Consider the following 18,751-nt stretch of genomic DNA (forward strand, 5'->3'; position numbering starts at 1 on the left):
AGCAAGTTAGTTAATCACAATTTCCCCTTTAGAAATCCATGCTGGCTCTTCCTTATCAACCCATATTTTTCCATGTGACTACTAATTCTATCCTGAATAATTGTTTCTAGAACCTTGCCCACCACTGAAGTTAAACTGACTGGTCTGTAATTGCTGGGCTTATCCTTACAACCTTTTTTGAACAAGAGTGTAATGTTTGCAATTCTCCGGTCCTCTGGCACCATCCCTGAGTCTAGGGAAGACTGAAAGATTATGGCCAGTGCTCCTGCAATTTCTGCTCTCACTTCCTTCAATATTTTTGAATGCATCTCATCCGGTCCCAGTGCCTTGTCAACTTTAAGTACCGACAGTCTATTCAACACTTCCTCCCTTATCAATTTTGAATACTTCTATTGACAGAGTTTCTTCATCTGTCACCATGGCCTGGGTAGCATCTACCTCCTTGGTAAAGACAGATGCAAAGTATTAATTTAATACCTCAACCATGGCCCCCTCGTCCATGTGTAAATTCCCTTTTAGGTCCATAATCGGCCCTGCTCCTCCTTTTGCTATTTATATAGCTATAGAAGACTTTGGGTTTCCCCTTTATGTTGGCTGCCAGTCTTTTCTCATAATCACTCTTCGCTTCGCTAATATGCTTTTTCACCTCCCCTCTGGACCTTCTGTATTCCTCTTGGTTCTCAGTTGTATTTTCTACCTGATACCTGTCATAAGCGCACTTTTTCTTCTTTATCTTAATTTCAATCTCCTTTTTCACCCAGGGAGCACTGGATTTGTTTGTCCTATCTTTCCCTTTCGATGGAATATAGTGACCGTGTCCGAACCAATTCTTTTTTGAAGGTAGCCCATTATTCAGCTATAGCTTTTCCTGTCAATCTTTTGTTCCAGTTTATTTGGCCCAGCTCCGTTCTTGCCCCATTGAAGTCGGCTCTCATCTAGTTAATTATTTTTACTCTGAATTGCCTATCGTTCTTTTCTATCATCCTAAAACATACAATACAATGATTGCTGTCTCCTAAATGCTCCCCCATTGACACTTGATCTACTTGGCCTGCCTTATTTCTAAGAACCAGGTCCAACAGTGTGTCTTTTCTTGTTGGATTGGACACATACTGCTGCAGAAAATTCTCCTGAACACAATCTAAGAACTTTGTCCCTCTCTGCCCTTTATACTACCATTGTCCCAATCTACATTTGGGCAATTAAAATCCCCCATTAGAACTACTCTATAATGCCTGCATATTTGTAATTTCCCTGCAGATTTGTTCTTCTATGCCCTTCTCACTATTTGGCGGTCTATAGAATACACCGAGTAATGTAATTGCACCCTTTGTTCCTTAGCTGTAGTCAAATTGATTTTGCCCTTGAACCCTTTGCGACATCCTCTTTTTCTAGCACTGCAATGCTCTCCTTAACCAATATTACCATTCCTCCTTTCCTAGATTTTCTGAACACCTTGTACCTGGGAATATTTAACACCCAGTTCTGCCCTTCATTGAGCCAGGCCTCTGTTATCACCACAACATCATATTTCCACATGGCAATCTGCGCCTGTAACTCCCGAATCTTATTTACTATACTCCATACATTCACAAACATGCACAGTAACCCTAATTTAGATTTTGTTACTTTCTCCCTTACCCCGACTTTACCTATTAACTTACTATTCTCTATACTAGTGCTATTGGTCTCTCCCAGTATTTTGTGCACCCTGGTATTCCTCTAATATTTTCTCTAGGCTCCCACACCCCTGCCGAGTTAGTTTAAAGACCTCCCAACTGCGCTAGCAAAACGCCCCGCAAGGAACTCAGTCCCAGCTCTGTTCAGGTGCAAACCGTCTGTCTTGTACAGGTGCCATCTCCCCTAGTGTTGGTCAGGTGTCCCAGAAATCTAAAGCCCTCCGTCCTGCACCATCTTTCCAGCCACGCATTCATTTGCCTTATCCTCCTATTTCTGTACTCATTGGCACGTGGCAGTGGGAGCAATCTGGAGATTACTACATTAGAGGTCCTGCTTGCTAATTTTCTACTTAGCTCCCTAAATTCTGATTTTAGGACCGCATCCCCCTTCCTACCCAAGTTATTGGTACTAATGTGGACCATGGCCTCTGGCTGATCACCCTCCCCCAGAAGAATGTCCTGCAGCCGCTCTGTGACATCCTTGACCCTGGCACCAGAGAAGCAACATACCATCCTGGAGTCACATCTACAGCCACAGAAACTCCTGTCTGTTCCTCTAATCAATGAATCCCCTATCACTATAGCTCTTCCTTTCTTCTTTCTCTCCTCCAGTACCTGCTCATGGTGCCACAAACTTGGCTCTGACTGCACTCCTCTGAGGAACCGGCACTCTTGCCAGCTTCCAAAACGGAAAACTGATTTGTGAGCAGGACCCCAGTGGACTCCTGCACTACCTGCCTACTTCTCTTGGACTGCCTGGTGGTCACCCATTCCCTCTCTGTCTCCAGGCCCTTAAACTGTGGTGTGACCACCTCTCTGAATGTGCTACCCACATAGCTCTCAGCCTCGCAGATGTGCCGCAGTGACTCAAGCCACTGCTCAAGCTCTGAAACCCAGAGCTCAGGTTTCTGCAGCTGGTAGCACTTCCTGCCCATGTGGCCAACTCGGACACCGGGAGTGAACATGACTTTGCACATATTACAGACCATGCATTCCACTTGATCGAGCTGCCCTGCCATGTCTTAACTCTACATCCCTTATGTTAACTTTATTCTACTTTGGATTATTTATATTATTTCATTATATTCGCCCTTAAATTTCCCTCATTCCTGGCGCTTCACAGTTAAATCCAAGTATAGGAACTTTAAAAATATGACACTTTTCTAATTCACTCACCAGTTCCTACATACCAAGGCCGCTGCTCTTCTTTCTGAGCAAAGGTAGAAAAAGAAAAGAGCACTTCCTCCCTTCTCACCCGAACTCCCTCAGTCACCAAACTCCAACTGACGCTCACTATTGTAGCCAAACACAGCACTCCAGTGCAGACAAAGTCAGCATCATAAGATAGCCTACTTTTATACTCTCTGAATCTAGCCTCTGAAAACCTGATAAAGCCAGTTATCTAATTAACAAGTTGCAGCTGCACGCTGAGCCTGTATGAGCTCTGTTTTAAGGCTGGACTAAAACTCACCTTCTTCCAACCCTGACAGCAACTTTTGGTTAATTGCTAAATTAAATAAAGACTAGACTTTAGATAGAATTTAACCCTTAAACTCCCTCAGTCACCAAGCTCCAACTGAAGCTCTCTACTGCCTTGATGTCAAGGGCAGTCACTCTCACCTCACCTCGGGAGTTCAGCTCTTCTGTCCATGTTTGAACCAAGGCTGGAATGAGATCAGAAGCTGAGTGACCCTGGTGGAACCCAAACTGAGCGTCAGTGAACAGGTTATTGCTAAGCAAGTGCCGCTTGATAGCACTGTTGATGACCCCTTCTATCACTTTACTGATGATGGAGAGTAGACTGGTGGGGCGGTAATTGGCCAAGCCAGATTTGTCCTGCTTTTTGTGTACAGGATATACCTGGGCAATTTTCCACATTGCTGGGTAGATGCCTGTGTTGTAGCTACCCGGCAACAACTATGGATAGCAGTACAACCTGGAATTGCTTTGAGTACTTGAACTCCCATAATGGATGCTTCACAGGATCAGGATACTCAGTTAAAAATTGTCCTCTCCTCCACAAGGGGGCATTGCTTATTTCAGGAGATCCTGCTGCATGGCCTTCAAGTACAGTTACAACTTCAGCTCCTTTCTTTCGAGGATCTAGTCTCTGATTTCCCCCAGCAGCAGCTCCTGTACAGCCTGGAGGCCTTCCTGCTTCTTCTTTGGGCTGCAAGCAGTTGTCAGGCAACAGGACTCAAATTTAGAATGCTACAGCGACTGCTCACCACCCAGCTGCTCAATCTTTTCCTGCGTACCACTGGATTCATGAGGCTGCACCCGAGTATTTAATCGCCATGATTCCAGTTTCCTCGCTGCTCCGAGCTTAACTCCACTGCTCAAACACTTGCCCCAACTGCCAGCTTCACAGAGCAGACAACTGCACTTCAGCTTCGCTCAGCTTAAACCCATGGACTGCTCTGAGCCCCAATCTCCCCAGAAGCATGAGGATAGCAACCTTCTGCTGCCTTCTCCATTCTAGACTGATCTGGCATCCTGTTAAATTTTGCGACAGGGTCAACTTCTGCTCTGAGGCAGGATTGAATGTATCAACCCTTGATACATTCTGTTCCTTAAATGTTACAATCTTCAGTCAACCAAAGGTCACTTCCCACAGGTGATAACCCACAATGGCTTCACACCAAGAAAACATAGACAAAAATCCAAAAATATAGATTCTCTCACACCAATTGGTTCATAATGTCCTTACCCGGATGGACTGGCCTATTTGTGACTCCAGACGCCAGCAAAATGGATGACTCTTAACTGCCCTCAGAAATGGCTGAGCAAGCCACTCATTTCAATTGAAATTGCTGAGAAAAACTGTAATCCACACCATCAGCTGTTCAAGAAAGTGGCTTGCCTCCACCTTCTAAAGCACAATTCGGGATAACTATTAAATACTGGTCTTGCCAGCAACACTCCACATCTTGTGAATGAATTCTACTGTGATTTTCTTTTGTCATCGGGTTGAATTCTTCCAGCTTTCTGGGATGGACTGAGAGGTGGGTGGGCCCATAAAATGGCAAGGTAAGGGGGAGACAGAGTGCCAATCGCCTTTCTGCCAGCAGTGGTAAAAATAGTAGACTGCCCTCCCACCTAGAAACCAACTGAACCATTTAAATGGCCAATTGAGGGCCTCATCCTGCATTTTGCCAACAGTGGGTGGCCCTCTTGCACATAGGGTAACCACCAGGTAAATCCTGGCGGCCTCCAAGCAGACTTGGGAGGGGTGAGGGCCCCTCACAGCCAGCTGGGCACTCTTTGGCAAGTGGAGGATCCCCCTCCAATAGCAATGGCCATTCCTGCAGCAATGGCACTACCTCCCTTGCCATGGCCTGCCTGAATGGCCCATCTCCCTAAACCCCACTTAACCTCATTGTGAGTGTAGCATCTTTCCATAGCGCATCTTCCTCCAGGTGCCATCCTAGCAACTGCTGGTGCTGTTGCGACTGCTGAGCTGCCTGCTTTCCCATTAGTCAGCAGCTCCGGAGGGCTGGTTGTCTGACCCCCATAAAAAGCAGCTCAGGGTCCTGCACTTGACCAAAGTGGGGTCACCCTCCCACAAGAACAAAACTTTGGCCTCACTTTAAAGCATTTTGCAGCCCTTTAGTGGTTGCTGGCACCCAGTAACCTGCCCTCATAACCTCAGTACTGTCTCACCACTTCATATGCAACAAGGTGGTAGAACCATTCGAACACATATATGTTAGCTGACCTAAAATTATGGACAAGGCCGGCTTATAGGTCATATCTGCTTTTCAGATGATACGTTAAACTGAGGCCCGTTTCCTGCTTGGGTGGATGTAAAAGATTCTATGCCATTATTTCGAAGAAGAGTGGGGAGCTATCCATGGTGCCCTGGCTAGTATTTATCCCTCAATCAACAGCTCAAAAAACAAGTTATCTGGCCATTATCACATTGCTGTTTGTGGGAGCTTGCTGAGTGCAAATTAGCTGCCATGTTTCCAATATTACAACAATGAGTACTGTTAGGAAATAGAGATGGTTTAAGTGAGTTATATTTCTAATGTAGCTGTTAGGAATGAGTTTTAACTTTAATGTTTAAGTTTGATTTGTATTTCGGTACCTGTGTGTTAAGAAGAGGTCAAGTTGAGTTTTAGTTTCACTTTAAAAGGTGCTTGCCTTTCTAAGAGTTTTACGACTTAAGGAGTTAAGCAAACACGAGTTTAAAAAAAACAATGCTGTTGCTTAGCAACAGATGTCCAGAGAGGCAGGTCCCTCCCATAGACGTGCACACAAAGAACTAGAAAAGCAGTTTTGAGTTCTATTTTTTGAGGACAGCTGCCAGACAGAAGCAGCCTAGGAGGGGCAGACATCCAGGTTCAAGCTAAAGTTGGTTGAAAATAGCTGCCAGAGAGTAACTGGAGCAAAAGGGACAGATAGCCAGTCCCAAGCTAAAGAAGAAAGTCCCCAAGAATCCAGGGGAGTAGAACAGGAGAAAATCCCAAGCAGACCTTCTAGTCAAAGGAAGGACAGCAAGCTGGAAAAAGTCCTCTTAAGTAAAGTGAAGAGTGAGGGGCAGAGAGAAAGGCTCCAAGTTTCAGATTTAAAGAGACAAAAGCTACAGAAAGCAGATTTAAAGCAAGAACAGCTTGCAAGAGGTATGGCTGTGGGTGAAGGAGTATTGTAATATAGTTCATCTTTTCGTGCTTAATAAAATTAGGATCTATCAAGCTGGGTTCCACCCTGAGATCAGGCTTTTCCAGGGATAACCTCAGCTGTGGTCATAACAGTACACTTCAAAAAAGTACTTCAAGCTCTTTGAGATATCTGGTGGTTGTGAAAAGTGCTATATAAAGGTAAGTCTTTCTTTCTTTATGCATGACCAGCACCCAACATGTAGCTTTCTCTAAGTTTAACATCATTTAGATTCTTATAAGTGTTCAAACTATTTTGTTCAGGATTAGAGTTCTAGAGACAGGATAAAAGAGCGCAAGGAGAGCAGCGGAGACACAGGACAAAAGAGCCTGAGGAGAACGGAGACAAGGATAAAAGAGCACAAGGAGAGCGGAGACACAGGATAAAAGAGCATGAGGGGAGCGGAGACATAGGATAAAAGAGCGCGAGGAGAGCATTGGAGCAATAGGATAAAAGAGCGCAAGGAGAGTGGCGGAGACACAAGATAAAAGAGTGCAAAGACATATCTTGTGGTCAAGAAGCATATAACCCTAATTGTCAGTGGTACTAGCATTCAATAAATACAGTAAATTGTAGCATATATAGGAAGAAAGTAATTAAAGTAAATTAAGTAATATAAGTTAGAATGGCGGGACAGGTGTTATGTTGCAGCTGTGAGATGTGGGGTCTTTTGGACATCAAGGCGATCCATGACAAATATGTCTGCAGGAAGTAAGGCCATAAGACCATAAGACGTAGGAGCAGAAATAGGTCATTCGGCCCATCGAGTCTGCTCCACCATTCAATGAGATCATAGCTGATCTGATAATCCTCAACTTCACTTCCCTGCCTTTTCCCCATAACCCTTGATTCCCTTAATGATTAAAAATCTGTCTATCTCAGTCGTGAATATACTTAACAACCCAGCCTCTACAGCCCTCTGCAGTAAAGAATTCCACAGATTGACTACCCTCTGAGAGAAGAAATTCCTCCTCATCTCTGTTTTAAATGGGCGCCCCCTTACTCTGAGATTATGCCCTCTGATCCTAGGCTCTCCCACAAGAGGAAACAACCTCTCAGCATCTACCCTGTCAAGGGTAGATAAGAATCTTATGTTTTAATAAGGCCGCCTCTCATTCTCCTAAACTCTAATGAGTACAGGCCCAACCGACTCAACCTCTCCTCAAGAAAATCCTTCCATACCTGGGAGCAACCTAGTGAACTGGGACTGCCTCCAATGCCAGTATATTTTTCCTTAGATAAGAGAACCAAAACTGTTCACAGTTATCTAGGTGTGGTCTAACTAGTGCCTTGTATAGTTTTAGCAAGACTCCCCAATTTTTATACTCCATTCCCTTTGAAATAAAGGCCAACATTCCGTTTGTCTTACGTATTACCTGCTGAACTTGTATGCTAGCTTTTTTGTGATTTATGCACGAGGACCCCCAAATCCCTCTGTGCTGCAGCTTTCTTCAGTCTTTCTCCACTTAAATAATATTCAGCTCCTCTACTCCTCCTGGCAAATTGTAAGCAACTTGAGGAATTCCGGATCAGGATTATTGATCTAGAAGCTGTAATGCAGACACTGCGCAACAAAAGGGAGGGGGAGAAATACCTGGACAATTTGTTCCAGAAGACAGTCACACCTCTTAGAATAGGGTCATCTGTTTTGGTCAGGAGTGAGGGACAGGAGGATGTGACTGTCAGTGAGGCAGGCAGTGGGACTGAGCAGACAGTAGTGGGGGAGCCTCAGACTTTGCAGTTGTCAAACAGGTTTGAGGTGCTCACAACCTGTGTGGATGAAAGCGAAGTCTGAAAGGTGGATGAACTGGCTGGCCATTGCACTGTGATACAAGAAGCCATTCAAGCAGGGGGAACAAAAAGGAATGTAGTGGTAGCAGGGGATAGTATAGTGAGGAGGATTGACACTGTTCTCTGCAGCAAAGAGCGAGACTCCAGGCGGCTATGTTGCCTGCCCAGTGCCAGGGTTCGGGACATCTGCTCAAAGCTGGAGAGGAACTTACAGTGGGAGGGGGAGGATCCAGTTGTCGTTGTCCATTTGGTACCAATAACATAGGTGGAACTAGGAAAGAGGTTCTTCTGCAAAGTCCCCATGAGGACCTAGGTACCAAATTTAAGAAGCAGAACCTCAAAGGTAATAATCTCTGGATTATTATCTGAGCCATGTGCAAATTGGCATAGGGCAAATAAGATTAGATGAATGCGTGGCTCAAAGACTGGCGTGTGAGAGATGGGTTCTGGTTTGTGGGCCTCTGGTATCAGTACTGGGGAAAGTGGATGCTGTACTGTTGGAATGGTTTACACCTGAACCATGCTGGGACAAGTCCTCACAAATCGCATAACCAGGGAAGTAGAGAGGGCTTTAAACTAAACAAGAGGGGTGAGGGATCAAGTTTGGGTAAAGGTAGCAATTCAAGGGGTAGAGTCAAGACAGGAGTGCAAAATAGTAATATGAGAAATGAGTGTCAGAGAATGACAGGAAGGGACAGAGAGAAAAAACCTAAGAACACATCAACAGTTAAGACTAGATGTTACATAGGTAACAAAAAGACAAAACTGAAGGCGCTCTACCTGAATGCATGTAGCATTCATTACAAAGTAAATTAATTGATGGCCCACATTGATGTAAATAAATATGATCTGATAGCAATTACGGAAACATGGCTGCAGGACGACAAAGATTGGGTCCTTAATATTGAAGGCTACATGACATTCAATAAGAATAGGAGGCTAGGTAAAGGTGGAGCACTGTTAATCAAAGAGGGCATTGGTGCAATAGTTAGGGGTGACCTTGGTTCAGGAGATCAGGATGTAGAATCGGTTTGGGTGGAGATGAGGAATAGTAGGGGGAAGAAGTCATTAGTGGGAGTGGTCTATAGGCCCCCTAACAGCAGCCACAATGTAGGACAAAGTATTCAAGAGAAAATATTATGTGCGTGTGATAAAGGGATGGCAATAATCTTGGCTGATTTTATTCTACACAAAGTCAGATTGGCAGCAGTAGCCTAGATGAGGAATTCTTAGAATGCTTTCAAGATAGTTTCTTAGAGCAACATGTTCTGGAACCAACCAGAGAGCAGGTTACCTTAGACTTGGTATTGTGTAACGTGACAGAATTAATTAATGACCTCAAAGTAAAGGCACCCCTAGGTAGCAGCGACCACAATATGATTGAATTTTACATCCAGTTTGAAAGGGAGAAGAGCGGGTCTAAGACTAATATCTTAAAGTTAAATAAGGGCAACTATGTGAGGATGAAAGCTGAGCGAGCTGAAGTGAACTGGGAAACTAGGCTAGAGGATAGATCAATAGAGAAGCAGTGGCAGACAGTTTAAGGGGATATTGCAGAGTATTCAGATTAAGTACATTCCTACCATAAAGAAAAATTTTAAGGGGAGGGCCCACCATCCATGATTAACTGAAGATGTTAAGGAAAGCATCAGATTTAAGGAAAAAGCATACAACTCCACAAAGATGAGTGGCAGGACAGATGATTGGACAGAATATAAAGAACGGCAGAGAGTGACTAAAAGGTTAATCAGAAGAAAGAAATTAGAGGTATGAGATGAAGCTAACTAGAAATGCAAAAATGGATAGCAAGAGTTTCTACAGATAGTTAAAAAGAAAAAGACTAAGTAAAGTGAGTGTCAGTCCTCTAGAGAGTGACAACGGAGAGTAAATAGATAATAAGGAAATGGCGGAAGAAATGAACAAATATTTCACTTCTGTGTTCACTATAGAGGATACAAAAAACATTCCAGTGATAGTTGCAAATCAGGTGAACGGGAGAAAGGAACTTGGTGAAATTGAAATCACTAGGGAAACGGTACTGAGCAAATTGATAGAACTGCAGGCTGGCAAGTCTCTGGGTCCCGATGGACAACATCCTAGTGTCTTAAAAGAGGTGGCTAATGAGGTAGTCAATGTGCTGGTGTTAATTTTCCAAAATTCGCTAGATTCTGGAAAGATTCCATCAGATTGGAAAGTAGCAAACATAACCCCTCTATTCAAGAAGGGAGGGAGGCAGAAAACAGGAAACTATAGGCCAGTTAGCTTGACGTCTGTCGTGGGGAAGTTATTAAGATCGATCATTAAGGAGGTTATAGCTGGGCACTTAGAAGAGCTGAAGGCAATAGGGAAGAGTCAGTATGGTTTTGTGAAAGGAAAATCATGTTTAACCAATTTTTTGGAGTTTTTTGAAGGAGTAACATGTGCAGTGGATAAAGGGGAGCCTGTAGACATACTGTACTTGGATTTCCAGAAGGCATTTGATAAGGTTCCACATTAAAGATTGTTATGGAAAATAAAAGTGCATGGTGTAGTGGGTAACATATTAGAATGGATAGAAGATTGACTGACTGGCAGAAAGCAGAGAGTATGCATAAATGGGCCTTTTTCTGATTGGCAGGATGTGATGAGTGGAGTCCCAACTTTTTACGATTTACATCAGTGACTTAGATGAAGGGAGTGAAGACATGGTAGCTAAATTTGCAGATGACACAAAGATGGGTAGGAAAGTATGTTGTGAAGAGGACATGAGGAGGTTGCAGATGGATATAGATAGGTTGAGTGAGTGGTCAAAGATCTGGCAAATGGAGTTTAATGTGGGAAAATGCGAAGTTCACTTTGGCAGGAAGAACAAAAAAGCAGAGTATTACTTAAATGGAGAACGGCTGCATAATTCTGAGGTGCAGAGGGATCTAGGTGTTCTAGTACATGAGTCACAAAAAGTTAATATGCAGGTACAGCAAGTAATTAAGAAGGCTAATGGAATGCTATCCTTTATTACAATAGAGATTGAACATAAAAGTAAGGATGTTATGCTTCAGTTATACAGAGCATTAGTGAGACCACACGTCGAATACTGTGTGCAGTTTTGGTCTCCTTATTTAAGGAAGGATGTAAATGCATTGGAGGTGGTTCAAAGGAGATTTACTAGATTGATACCTGGAATGAGTGGATTGTGTTAGAAGGAAAGGATGGACAGACTGAGCTTGTTTCCATTGGAGATTAGAAGAGTGAGGGGTGATTTGGCTGAAGGATACAAGATCCTGAACGGCCTTGACAAGGTGGATGTCGATAGGATGTTTTCTCTTGTGGGTGAGTCCAGAACTAGGGGGCACTGTTTTAAAATTAGGGGTCGCCATTTTAGGACAGAGATGAGGAGAAATTTTTACTCTCAGAGGGTTGTGTGACTTTAGAATTCTCTGCTCATAGGGTGGTGGAGGTGGGTCATTGAATATTTTTAAGGCAGAGGTAGTTAGATTCTTATTAGGCAAGGGAATCAAAGGTTATTGGGGTTAGATGGGAATGTGGAAATTGAAACACAAGAAGATCAGCCATGATCTTATTGAATGGCGGAGCAGGTTCAAGGGGCTGAATGGTCTACTCCTGATCCAATTTCATATGTTCTTATGTACATCGTGAAAGTGTTAGGCAACCTTTATTGAATACAGAATAACTGGTTCAGAGGCACATTAAACTTCTTGAACTTGAGATGGAGAGAAAGTGATTTCTGAGTCGTGAACTTTGTGTTTCCCTAAACTAACATAATTGACTTGTTTTGAAGCTTTACATCAGCTAGTTCGACATGCCTTCAAGCAAAGTATCTTCGAAATATTTCTATTAAAGACAACGGGCCATAATTTTCTGAAACCTCTCATGGCAAGTTTCTGAAAGTGCAAGCTAATAACGCATCAGTGAGGGAAATCCAGCATCTGGGACTTGAGTTAACAGGGCAAGTAGCTATGTATTTGCTTACCCAATCAGATTGAAGGATTGTGAAATTAATTGCACAAGGACTGAGAAAAAAGTGTTAATTAGATAGGGTGAATTCAATGTCAAATCAGGTGGAAAATAAGGAGAGGGAAAGCATGATTAGACAGACAGAGAGAGTGAAATGTGATCCTGTCACAAAACTATCATATTTTTCATAGTATTATTGTGGGATATTGTAAAGTAGGCTTATGTGTGTGTGGTTCTGTGTGTGGCTGATTTAAGTGAATTAGAGGTGCATAGACTGCAAGATTGAAATTATCAGAAAAGTTAGGTGTAAAAAGGCATTTGAAATGCTAATGAGTGAGCTAGGGTGAAGTCAGCAGATAGGGTGTGAATGAAATTTGCATTTTTAGCTAAGGGGAAAATTTGTGGGATTTTCAAAGAGACAAGATAAGGTTTTTACAACTGGCAAGATAAATAGGGCAAGGTTATTACATTGATTTTTCCCAAAAGTGCCGACCATAATGACAACATAAAAGATTTTTATATTATGGGAAAAGTAAATTTCAAAGACATGGCGGAACAATAGGATTTACAAATCAAAGAAAGAGAACTATATTCAAAGAAGGATGGAAGGCTGTATGAGGAATGGCCTTGTAATATCTGAAAGGTACACCATGTGAAACAGACTTGGGGAAAAGCCTCTAGCCACTTTGCAGAATTCTGCTGTTCCAGAGCCAAAGTTGTGTTAAAAGCCTTTGAAATTCCACTGTTGAGTGGGTGCTTGTGGTAACCTTGCTGGATTGCCTCTATAAATTTAAAATCTATTTGGGCTGTTGTCTTAAAGGGGCTGTGTAGTTGGGAGTCTGGTTAATTAGGAATTTTGGGAATTTTTATAATATTAAGTAACTGTAATTTTGTGCATGTGTTTTATTTTTTGATAAATGTTTTAATTTAATTTTTTTAAATTTCTAAAGGTGTTAGTGGACTCACTACTTCTGAATTCAGTGCGCAAACCTTTTAATAAATACAAATTGTAAAACCCGTTGTGATAGCATGGCCAAGTTTCCCTTGTGGATTTGGTCAGCCTGGCAAATACCACCTGCCGTATCATTACAATCCAGAAAGGTTTTTTTAATTTTACATTTATACAATCCTGAACAACAATTGAAACCTGAAGGAACGTGAACTTCACACTTGTAATTCTTAATTTTCAATGCCACTGAGTATGTTTGGCAGTTATTAAGATTTATCATGTCATTAAAAGGGTGCTTAGACTGATATGGGCAAGACTTGACATTCTGTAACAACTTTGGAAATACAGAAACTTCACAGTGTTCAATGCATTTCAGTAGTGAGCCATACAGTAGACGCTGTTTTTGCTAAGTTAACGGTGTAGAGCATCTCGGACAGTACCTTCTGGATTTCCGTGTTTAACCATGCACCTGCTCTTGCTTGAAGTTGTGTAGCGCTTGTGCATAATTAACGACAAATGCCATTAGCCTTGCTGTTATTTTGACAGCTGTTATGGCCCACTATATTGCTACATTGTTTTCTTATCCACTTTAAAATAAGCATGTTATTGAAGCAGCAACATTAGCAACAACAGGCTAAAAATCAGCTGTATTAGTCACCTGGATTGGATCATTAATGAGATTAGTCATTTAACTGTAAAAAAAGAAAAAAAAATTCAGCTTGGAGTTTAAAAAGGTAGCCTTTCTGTTACTTTGCAAAATCTTGAATTTAATGTAGTCTGCACTTAAATTAATTGGGTAATGTCAGAAACCACTTCTCAAGTAATTGTCCAGAAGTATGACAAATGGCTTTATTGTCCAATTAATCAACACTGCAGGCAGGTGCAACAGCAGTGATTAACTCTCCCTTTGCAGGTATGAAATTTAGATGCGGCAATGGATCAATGGAATGAGAATCGGGACACATGTATGGGGTGCAAAAGAATAAAGATTCTGAAATTGTACATTTAATCGATATACACTTAAATGTCTCGTGTACAGTAAGATCTTTGTTATCTGACATGTTCCGGTGGAACCAGTTAATCAAAAATTCCAATTAACATTACTCCAGACACAAGACTAGGCACTGTTCTGTCTTTGAGGAGGTGAGGGGAGAGAGGAAGCAGCTAGGCAGTCAAGGACTCCAGCACAACAGGGCATCACAGTAAAAGAAACACCACAGCTGAAGACCAAGCTGACAACACAACCTTCAGATTGGCTTTTGAAAAATACTGAGCTGTCAGTGTTTGTGCACAATAACCAAAACTGACCCAATAATTTAATAGTTTCAAAGTAAAGCTGAAGAACAACTTCTGCAGATTTACAATCTACTTATTATTATCAGTTTTTTTTTAACAAATGCATTATCTGAACATTGAAAGTGACTGGCTTTTAAAAAAAATCGAGCTGTCGGAAATTCATGTTACTAGAGAATTCTGGTTGGCAGAGTATCAGATAATACAAAGCTTACTGTACTTTTGTTCGTGGGCAGGGGAAGGGGAGAAAATTGTTTTAGTATAATGATGCATGAGCCTTTTTTGATTAAAACCTCATTTATATGTCAATCATTTCAAATACGAATGCCTTAAGTGGTGCATTAGTTACACAGTAATATATCTGGAATCTTGCATAGGTTATAAACTGCACTTTCTTCTCATAAAATGCTCGTAAACTATGGGCAAAATGTTCTCCCCCTTGGGGGGAAAGTGCGGGAGAGGGCGTGGGCAGGTGGCCCTCCAATTGGGGGCGCTGCCATTTTTCGTGGGCGGGCCAATTAAGGCTCGTACAGCGTGACGACTGGATGGAAGCGCTGTGCGCTCCCTGTGCAGGCGGGGTGGGGGGGGATGCCAAATGCGGAAGTGCGCTCCGATCTCCCTGAGACTAAGTGCTGCCTCAGGGAGATCGGTTCCCAAAGGGAAAAAATTTTTATTTCGCAAATTTCATTTGCCATCCATGTCCCCTCATGTGACAATGTCACGTGAGTTGGGACATGGACATAACTTTAAGTAAAAGTGAATGTTAATTTTTTAATTCAGTCATGAAACCTCATCCCGCCCGTGGATGAGGTTTCATGCTTTTTCAGGTGGCCGCTAGCACTTCCGACTTACCTGCCAACCTTAAGGTTGGACGGACGGGCAGGCTCACTAATTGCTTTAATTGATTTTTCAATGGCCTCAATAGGCCGTTGACAGGTCGGCAGGTGCACAGCTGACTCGGCTGCGCCCCTGCTGACCTGAAAATGCAAATATCGCGGGAAAACATCAGGAGTTCTGCCCAAAGTCATTCCATGTCATTTTACGCGTCAGCGAGCGGACCCCGCCCCCGCTCGCCAATGGGAAAATTCTTGCCTATATATTTTTGCAAATGGGCAATGTGATCTCACAAAACAGAATAAGTATCAATAATGTTTTCGTTCTGTGCTCAGTGTTGTTCCTTACTGGCCCTGTCCCCTTGTTTACAGGAGAAAGGAAAGACATACACCTGTGGGTGGAATCTTATTGTGACATCGGGGGTCTTCGCTTGCTGGCTAAAGAGCCGGCAAGTGATGCGCAGTGCCTCTTTTCGGGAAGGCCTGCCAAACCACACATCAATTAGGCAGTGAGGAAGCCATCAGCGGGCTTTCCCCTGGAATCAAGACCCCTGGGGTGGAAGGGTGGAAGTCCCCCTAGTGAGAGCTGTCAGGCATTTAGAGTCCAGCAGCTCTTGCGCTCAACAGCACCACTGAGGGGGCTGCTGCTGGAATGATAGTCCCAGGATCGCAGAGGACCCAGGCTGCAGGTTAGTAATGTGGGAGGGGGCCATGGGGAGATGGGGGGGATGATTAGAAGCAAGGGCCATGGGTTGGGTCTCAGGGGCCTCCTGCCCCACCTCTTTCCCGATGTCCAATCCCTCAATCAGGTAGCACCGTTCACCCCTCCCTGCCCCAGAGGTGACAAGCGGCCTCACAGGTTCAGCTGTTGTGCATGCTGCATGGCAACTGGCCTGCTTGCAGCTGGGATAATCCTACCTGTGGTGGGGTGAGGCACTTAAGTGGTCATTTATTGGTGGCAGGGCAGGAAGGTCAACCATGGGCCTTCCCGCCCAGAACTTAATTTTGGTGAATGCAGAAAGGAGACAGGGTTCAGGTATGCCACCACCCTGCCTAAGTAAATGCCTTTCCCGCCTCCAAGGTCACCAACGGCAAGAGCAGAAAATTCCTCCTAACATCTCACCTTTCCTGACCCCAGGAAGCCCAAAATGCTTTGTAGCCAATACACTTCAGAAGTGTAGTCAGTGATGTCATGTAAGCAACCAGTTTCCACAAACGGCAGTGTGATAATGACCGGGTATTCTGTTTTTGACGGTTGAGGGATAAATATGGGCCAGGATACTGAGGAGATCTCCCTGCTCTTCTTTGAAATAGTGCTGTGAGACCATTTACCACGTGAGAGGACTAGCAGGCCCTTGGTTTAATGTTTGTCTACTTTTTCATCAAAAAGAAGCTGAAGAAAATACCACACCATCACCATTCAGTATAAATGTATTATTTTTACTGAAACACCTTGGCACTCCACTTCAGTGAATGATATAGAATAGAAGAAAGCTATTTACCTCTGTCTGTGACAGCTATTTGAAAGAGTTATATCGTTAGCCCCATTCCCTGCTGTTCCTACATAACCCTGCAAATGTTTCTCCTTAAAATAGTTATCCAGTTTCCTTTTGAAAGTTGCTATTGAATCTGGACTCCAGATTCTGGTATCCCAAGAAACAATCCTTGGGCCCCCTCCTATTTCTCATCAACATGCTGCTCCTTGATGATATAATACTGTTGGGAAATAGAGATAGTTTAAGTAAGTTATATTTGTATTTGTGGGTATTAGGAATGAGTTTTAGCTTTAAAGTTTACGTTTGATTTGTATTTCTGTATTTGTGTGCTAAGAAAAGGTCAAGTTGCGCTTTAGTTTCACTTTTAAGGTGCCTGCATTTCTAATGAGAGTTTTATGACTGTTGGAGAAGTGAAGCAAACACAAGATTAGAAAAACCTGTGCTGTTGCCTAGCAACAGGTGTCCAGAGAGGCAGATCCCCCCGCGCGCGCATGCACGCACGCGCGCACACACACACACACACACACACGCACACACAAGAGCTAAAGAAATAGCAGTTTTGAGTTCCGTTTGAAGAGAGCTGCCAAGCAGAAGCAACCTAGAAGGGACAGATAGCCAGCCCAAGCTAAAGTTGGTTGAAAGTAGCTACCAGAGAGAGACTGGAGCAAAAGGGACAGATAGCAAGTCTCAAGCTAAACAAGAAAGTCCTCAAATCCAGGGGAGTGGAACAGGAGAAAGTCTCAAGGAGATCTTCTAGTCATAGGAAGGACAGGAACCTGAAAAATGACCTGTTAAGTGAAGTTAAGAGTGAGGAGCAGAGAAAGGCCCCATGCTTCAAGCTTAAAGAGATAAAGGCTTAGGAGAAGTCAGAAGGGTCCAAAGAGACAACTGGAGGTCTGTAACTCTTTGCTATGGGCATGTGAAGCAGTGGTGTACTGTTGACAGCTGAGTCACTGAAAGAGAATGCGTGGAGGAAAGCTTGAACGCATGGGGTGACCCAGGGGAGAGGAACATCAGAAGGAGAGTTCGATACCCTCGAGGTGAACCCTCGCTGAAGGCGTCTTGAGAGTTATTGTCGGTTTGGAAGAAGATTCCAAGGCGAGCTCTTGGAGAGTGGAAATTGGAAACCCTCGTGTGAAAGACTGAGTTCAGTGAGACCAATTGTGGTGTGTCCGAAGATAGGTTGCCAACTGGCTTACATGGACTGTGTACTTACTGTGAACATTAGAGTATAAGATAGTTTTTGTAACTTGTGTTATCCTTACAAATCTGTATATATCTGTAAAGGTATAATTGTGGGTGAAAGAATATTGTAACACAGTTGATCTTTTCTTGTTAAATAAATGTTTTATTTATTTGTTAAAAGTTCATCAGCTGACTTCTGTGACTCTGTTCATTAGCTACTCTTCATGTATCCAAACAAAAATGAAAGTTAGAATCTATCAAGCTGGGTTCCACCCTGGGATCAGGCTTGTCCAGTTGTAATATCAGCTGGGATCGTAACAATACGAAAACATAGCATCAGTTTCCACATGTATCAGATGACACTCAGTTCTACTTCACCACCAACTCTCTTGACCCTTCCACTGTCTGTAAATTGCCATATTAATGATTCAACATCAGGTTCTTAACAAAAAGTGATATCCTCCAATTAAATAATGGGAAGACAGAAGCTATTATCTTCGATTCCTTCTACAAACTCTGTTCCCTAGTCCTGATTCCATCCCTCTCCCTGGCAACTCTGAGGCTGAACCAAGATGAACTTCTGACCACATACCCGCACCATCATTATGAATATTTTCACCTCCCTATCATTGCCACTCCAGCCTCTATTCAGAACATCTGTTGCTGAAACCCTCATCCATGTTTTTGTTATCTCTAAACTTGATTTCCAACATATTTCTGGCTGGTCTCTTACATTTCTCCTGTCTGTAAACTTGAAATCATCCATACTCTGCTGCTTGTGTCCAAACTCAGACCAAGTCCTGTTAACTCATCACCCCTGTGCTTGGTGACCCATATTGGCTCCCAGTTAAGCAATGCCTTGATTTTAAAATTCTCATCCTTGTTTTCAAATCCCTGCACAGCCTTGCC

The 18,751-nt window shown here is 43.1% G+C and overlaps 1 protein-coding gene across 1 annotated transcript in view; it reads left to right on the plus strand.

Annotated features, from left to right (window-relative positions):
• stxbp5l (syntaxin binding protein 5L) overlaps positions 1 to 18,751 on the plus strand; it is a 578,167-nt gene that overhangs the window by 154,092 nt on the left and 405,324 nt on the right. The window lies entirely within an intron of this gene.

Source organism: Cetorhinus maximus, chromosome 16 (genome assembly GCF_964194155.1).
Source record: "Cetorhinus maximus chromosome 16, sCetMax3.hap1.1, whole genome shotgun sequence".
NCBI classification, from domain to species: domain Eukaryota; kingdom Metazoa; phylum Chordata; class Chondrichthyes; order Lamniformes; family Cetorhinidae; genus Cetorhinus; species Cetorhinus maximus.